This window comes from Rhipicephalus sanguineus, chromosome 11 (assembly GCF_013339695.2).
Source record: "Rhipicephalus sanguineus isolate Rsan-2018 chromosome 11, BIME_Rsan_1.4, whole genome shotgun sequence".
NCBI lineage: Eukaryota > Metazoa > Arthropoda > Arachnida > Ixodida > Ixodidae > Rhipicephalus > Rhipicephalus sanguineus.
Window position 1 is genome coordinate 96,420,074 of NC_051186.1, and position 6,479 is coordinate 96,426,552.

General features: G+C 44.9%; 1 non-coding gene across 1 annotated transcript; it reads left to right on the forward strand.

The window, feature by feature from the left end:
* Nucleotides 1-3,365: 3,365 nt before the first annotated feature.
* On the forward strand, nt 3,366-3,438 carry Trnat-ggu (transfer RNA threonine (anticodon GGU)). Its single transcript has one exon. It is a non-coding gene; the product is annotated as a tRNA-Thr (tRNA).
* Nucleotides 3,439-6,479: the final 3,041 nt, after the last annotated feature.

Here is a 6,479-nt window from a genome sequence, read left to right on the forward strand (position 1 = left end):
TTCTGGTGCCTTGTGGCGGCGCGGGATAAAGACTGGCGTCGGTAAAGTAGGCGTCTGGATCGCTACTTCTCTGCAGGAGTTTTCGGGCTCGCGCTTGACGGCGCTTTTTGTTGTAGAGCGGGTGCATGTTTTTTTTTTTTTTGGAGCGTGTTCCACGATGATTTGACCACGTATTTGGTTGGGTACAATGACCGTCTCATCGCCACAATATTGAGGGGTGAGAGGGTATACCAGCCTCTGTAGCAGTTTTCTTCCCTGGTGCGTAGTGGTGAGTCGTTCTCGCTGTGCGATTAGCGCGGCGGCTGCTAATTCTTCATACGTTTTATGCATGCCGAGTCCCATGAGTTTTTCCGTGCTTGTGCTGTTCGGAAATGGCAGTGCTGCTTTGTATGCAATTCTGATGAGCCTGTCAATCTGCTCTATTTCGGGTTTGCGTGTTTCTTGAAAGGGAAGAGCGAACGTGACTCGGCTGAGAACGAAGGCATGTACAAGGCGTACCGTGTAGGCCTCTGTCATCCCATCATTACTTCGCGCAATTCTACCTATAAGGGATGCGATGCTCTTTACGATATGTCTGAGTTTGCCTATTGCAGTCTTTGCGCTGTTGTTTTCTTGCAGGTGCATGCCTAGTATTCGAGCTACTGGGGTCCTTAGGCATCCAATGAATAAGCGTCGAGAAGCCTATTGGCGTCTTTATTAACAAACTGCAACGACCACCAAAAATAAGTCGAGATCGCTTCGTCCACCTCCTTCCAGTCCTATCCGCGTAGTGCAGTGGTCACCTTCTACCAGTACAACATCGTTAGGAAGGCATAGAGCATTATGTTACGGAAGAAAAGAAGAGCGCGGTGCAAACCGTGCATAACATACACTGCTGAAAACTGCAAGCAGAAGCCATCAAAGAGGAGTATTATAGGTGATACTGAAGAGTGCCACGACATTCGGAAACGACAGAATGAACGTAGCTGCAGCTACGTTCATTCTGCAGCGGTCCACAAAGGCATCCTAATTTGCTCCAGTGGTGGAAGTTAAGAACAACGATTGCCGTCGCCTTGACATTTCGCAAGGCAGATATGTACCCTTACGGCTAGCGGATGCGGTACGAGAAACATTAGCTTGGTAGGATATGCGATACAACGGTGGATGGCGTGCTTAAAGCCGGAATATCTAGATAATTTGATATTTTTTTCACAATAACACGTGAAGAAATAAACTATAAAATATGCCACAAAAGATTTACGGACTGTATATATTAGCAGTGGTGTCATATATAAAAATATTGCTACCACACATATTTTTTTCGTCCTTTCGGCTTCCTATACCTATTTCAAAAAGTACGCGTGGTGCACACGGTTCGTTATAATTTTTATCTAGGTTAGTGTACATACAGCAAGGTAATAAGCTTGGCTAATTTCTTCCTCCATTTTGCTGTGGCAAGGTACTACCATGCTGAAGACATGTTACATATTCAGAATGGTGCATGACTGGCTTTGTCGTTAGCGCATGTTTTAAGTTTCAGTATATAGCGCAATGAGAGCGTTGTGTTCTCTGTCTCCTCTGTTTTTATTGCACTTCCTATCGAAACTGAACTCACGCTGCAAATCACTTTCCTTGCTGCAATATCTGCTACAAAACGCTGTTGATGATGCCCATTGCATTAGCAAAAACAGAAAAAAAAAGTTATATTATACCATTGCCGAAAAAACGTTCGTTGTAGCCAGTATGTCCACTCAACTCTTTCCACCGAGAGCCCCTTTTTACACGAAATTACCGTAGCTTAATGTAGAATTGTTAGCGAAATATTCGCCAACAAAGCTTAGATATTTGCTACCTAAAACACTTTGCTGCAGATTCTAGCTATATATTAACACCATCTATATTATTAGCACGGGCCTCTGTCGGGCCTGATCTGCCATCGGGCCCGGCCGGGTAGGCGAAATTTTTTCTCGAGTTCGGGCCGGGCTCGGGTCGCGTATTGAATCACAGCGCCGGGCTCGGGCGGATAAACTTGAACAAGTACCGGGCCAGGGCCGAAAATTACGGCCAGTGCAGTGCTCTAGTCTGTTAGAGCGTGAACTGAGGGTACGAATCCTCAGTTCCCGCTATACCACTCATCATCCTGTTCGGCGTTGCTATGGGATGATTTCATTTTCCCTCGTGTTTCTCCTGGTCCTAGTCCTCATTTCGCGCTATAGCAATCATCATGGCATACCAGCTAGCCCAAGGCACCACCCTTGGAAGCCAAGCAGGTCACGTGTCTATATATTGTATACGTACTTCCAAAGTCGTTGGAATTGCTGTCAGTACGCTTTGTCCAAATAATTTTTGTACCTTCAGGAAACATTGAGGTAAAACAGTTCTCATGACGGTTGGTATACAAAAATACTATTGCTGTTCGCTTCAACCTGTTCAGGGCCGTGTCCTGGCACTCCCCAAGTGGATTGGACGGAGACTATCAATGCGTACCTGAGGAAGATTCCCAACAACCTAACACTTCCTGACTTTCTGGAAGACAACCGAGCACTGGGCATGGAGATTGGTAGCGCTACAGTCACCGGTCTTGGAGACCTGTGGGCTTACAAACCGTACAGCGCCGCCTGCTTTCATCCTGACACCACGCACGTCGAGGCTACTGCATTCGCTCGAGTACCACTCGTTGCAACTGTTAGCTGGAAGGGCTGTACCGGTGGGTTAGGGGACATTGGCATAAAGGTAAGTGTCGCATCGGTGTACACGTATCTCATTGACTACAGATGATTTACAGACTATCAATGTACGAAGGTGGCATATATATATATATATATATATACATATATATATATATATATATATATATATATATATATATATATATATATATATATATATATATATAATATATATATACATATATATATATATATAATGTGTGTGTCTGTAGGACAAATAGAGAGCAAACATACCTGAACAAATGTGCGACTGAAGGTTCGGTCCCTGCCCGCGGCAAGTTATCTTTTCGTCCACTTTTTTTTCTTCACATTTACCTTATATTTACTACTAATACAACCCCCTATACTCTCCTTGGAATTGTTGTCTCTTAGTGATCATTAATATTGTGTATAATAAAGAAAAACGAGCCCTTGAAATTAAAGCTTCTTTGCTTCATTCATAGCGAGGGTCTCGTTCTGGCAGACTTGATGCTTTCAGGTAGTATGCGAGGGATTATTGGTCAGCTGCCAACTCGTAATAAGTTCACGTGCTACGTAACGCCAACAGGCTGAAAAAAGAGTGTTCCACACTCGCCGCCATGGCTGCGATCGGCGCTGACTAACACTCCTACGTTTAAATACGCATATATACCCCATAAAGTGGACGGGGGGATGGCCGCCGCGGTAGCTCAGTTGGTAGAGCATCGCACGGGTTATTCGAAGGTCGCAGGTTCGGTTCCTGCCCGCGGCAAGCTATCGTTTCGTCCACTTTTCCTTCTTCACATTTACGTTACATTTACGACTAATAACGTCCCCTATACCTTCTTTGGCGTTATTGTCCCAAAGCCTGAGTCGTTTTGAAACGTTAAACCCCGTCAAAAGCCAGCCATTTTCTTGACCTAGCGCCAATCGCAGCTAATAAGCCTTGCCTAGGATCTCAACCAAAAATACCTATCTGTGCTCACAGTGACCGGCACTCAGTCGCGTTCATAAACGCAACTATTTGATTTCTCAAGCACACGTCACGCTTATGCGCCCGGTACAGTTGTCGCTACCCACTTACGCTTACGTGACCGACTGATGGTTGAGACATAGTGAATCTATTCACGTGTCGGCTTTCCAACCCATATATATAGATGTCATTAGATAAAATATACCGTTAGGGACTGCGTGCCACGCGATATCTTATAGGGCGAGTAACTTGCGATGAGTTTTCAATAGGCTTTGGCCGTCGACGGGTTGACTCGCAGCGAAATAGTTTTATAAATTATTTTTTTTGACCGGAGATACTTTTTCAGAGCTGAACAGTGTGAAAATGGTACATATCTAGTTAAAATTTCAAAGCGCAATATATAAGTAAGCATCTAAAGGCGAAAGTCAAGTTTTCGAAATGTCTATTAAACATTGAAATGCAGCTTGTGTCCTGGACAATCTTTCTGTACATTCGGTTCACATTGATGATGTTGAATCTATACACTGCAAAATAAGCAGAAACCAAAAATATAGCTCTGCAAGAAATAGCGTTGGTCCACTGCTCGAACAGATGTGTTTTACTTATTGCAATAAGCTTAAGCAAGGCAGCTGAAGCCTAATTTGGACTCAAGTTTCCTTGCACCATCTTTATCGCTTCCTAATTACCATCACTTCAACTTACGCATTTGCTGGCCTCCTTAACTCTTTCCGGCACCGTGGTCACCCCAGGTAACCACCTTCTCTTAATTCTTTTTCTCTTGAAGCGCACCAGCCCCTCGCGTCAGATATTATACGGCACGTTTCTAAAGCTTTCAACATAGTGACAGAGATGATGCCACTTCGTTTCGGCTGCATTGTTACGGGTTACATCTGTTTTCATCAGGCTGCCGCCATCTTCAAGGCGCGCTACACGATGGACATGACATATTTTTACAGAAATGATAGTATATCCGGTTCTTATTATGTTGATAGCTTAGGACAACACGTTATATAAAAAATTGGCCGCGTATCTGCGTGCTTCGCTGCAAATGTCGTGTAAAGACGATAGAAGAGGCGCTGTGTGAGATATGGACGCCATCTGGCAATACGTCGGGAAACATGAGTGCTGTGTTGCGTGCTGGTAGTCCCGGCGCAGCAGCAGGCGAAGACCGGCGGTGACCAACGCGACCGGCGGGGACGCCAGCCAGCCCGAAAACGCGGTTTGGCGCGAAGCGCTGAAGCAGAGAAACGTCCGCACTCAACGAGTACTCTCCACACACTCTTTTATTTACACGTCGCCTGGGTAAAACAGGAACGCCAGAGCGGCGCCCACAACCGGCAGCCTGAAGGCCGCCCACAACGCTGCTTTTTCATTTTTTAAATATTTTTTTTCACCTTCTTGGCCTTCTCAAAACTAAAGTTTTTCAACACCAACCCATGGCATTCGTACAGTGCAATACAGAACCGAAACCGAAACACAACAATGAGCTCGTGCGAAGGGCACGGAGGAAGGCAAATTTCAGCGCAGTCGCATTTTCAGCTTTGTTGAAACAGCGCTCACTAGACGACGACGAAGTAAAAGAAGGCACAGGACAGGCGCTGCCTGTCGTGTGCCTTCTTTTACTTCGTCGTCGTCTAGTGAGCGCTGTTTCAACAAAGATGAACGCATACCAACTCGCTCAAGCTTCCATTCTTATGCATTTTCAGCGCAGCTTAAGAAACTAGGGTCCTTAAAATTACGTATGTATGCATTTTCTATTAAAGGAACACGCCACTTTATACTTACCTAGTGATGTTGCACCTCAGATATGCATGATATTTACTTTTTGATCGACAACGTTCACAAGTATGAACAGCCATACCAGTTCAAGACGGCTGGCCCTTGGGCAAGTGGTTCAACTTTGGCCGAGTGGCTGAATCGAGGGACGTGCCGACAAACAGAAAGACAGAAAGACAGACCAAAATTTCTGCGTTTAAGTTCCCCAAGAAAGACTATCGTCTTTAATAGCTTATACCAAGGAATCCCGAATTTGAGAGCTGTACTCAGTCAGCACATATCACTGTGTCGATGATGTTGGTGGTCACCTAGTGGGACCACCATGTATGAAGAGTCTTAGGAGGCTGGTAATATATTATTTTTGTATTGGTGCTTGGAGGAGAAGTTTTGCGAAATACTTTAATGAGCCTTCAAGATTGAGACGGATGTGTGGTATATGCAATGTCCCCGTGGTCCTGCAGGCAAAAAGCACTGTTTTGCAGCCTTCCTCTGAAACTGACTAGCAGACCCTTACTGCATGGTGGTCACCTGAGGTGACCACCTCATATATTTTTCACTAAAGGTGCCATTTTTTTCATGTGAGAAAATCAGTTTCTCAGAAAGAATTCACCGTTTTTCGTATGAGACACTGTTTCCTACCAAAAATTAAGTTCTGTGCATGAAAGAGTTAAACGAAGCTAACCCTTCGAAATCATACGAAAATACTTAGTAGGAATTGTGAGACTTCATACTTACGTCACAGAATAACACTATACTTCCGTCCTTTGTTTGCGTTGTCAAGGTGTCCAGTAGTCAACTACGGCTTGTGTTCAAGGCAACTCCTACAAGTGAAGACCCAGCGCATCTGGAGCTCTCGAGAATCTACCCTGTGACCCTAGAGGATGCCCAGATGTTCATCACTGGCGCCCCGAGTGTACCCACCAGAATCGTGAATTATTCCAGCGTTCTTTTCAAGCACCAAATTGAAAAGCTGTGGAGCATGATCCTTCGCATGGATCCAAGGTTTTTGTTGGGCGGTAGTCGTCCTCATGCATAGGAAATACAGGGCGCTCTTTCAAGTGCAA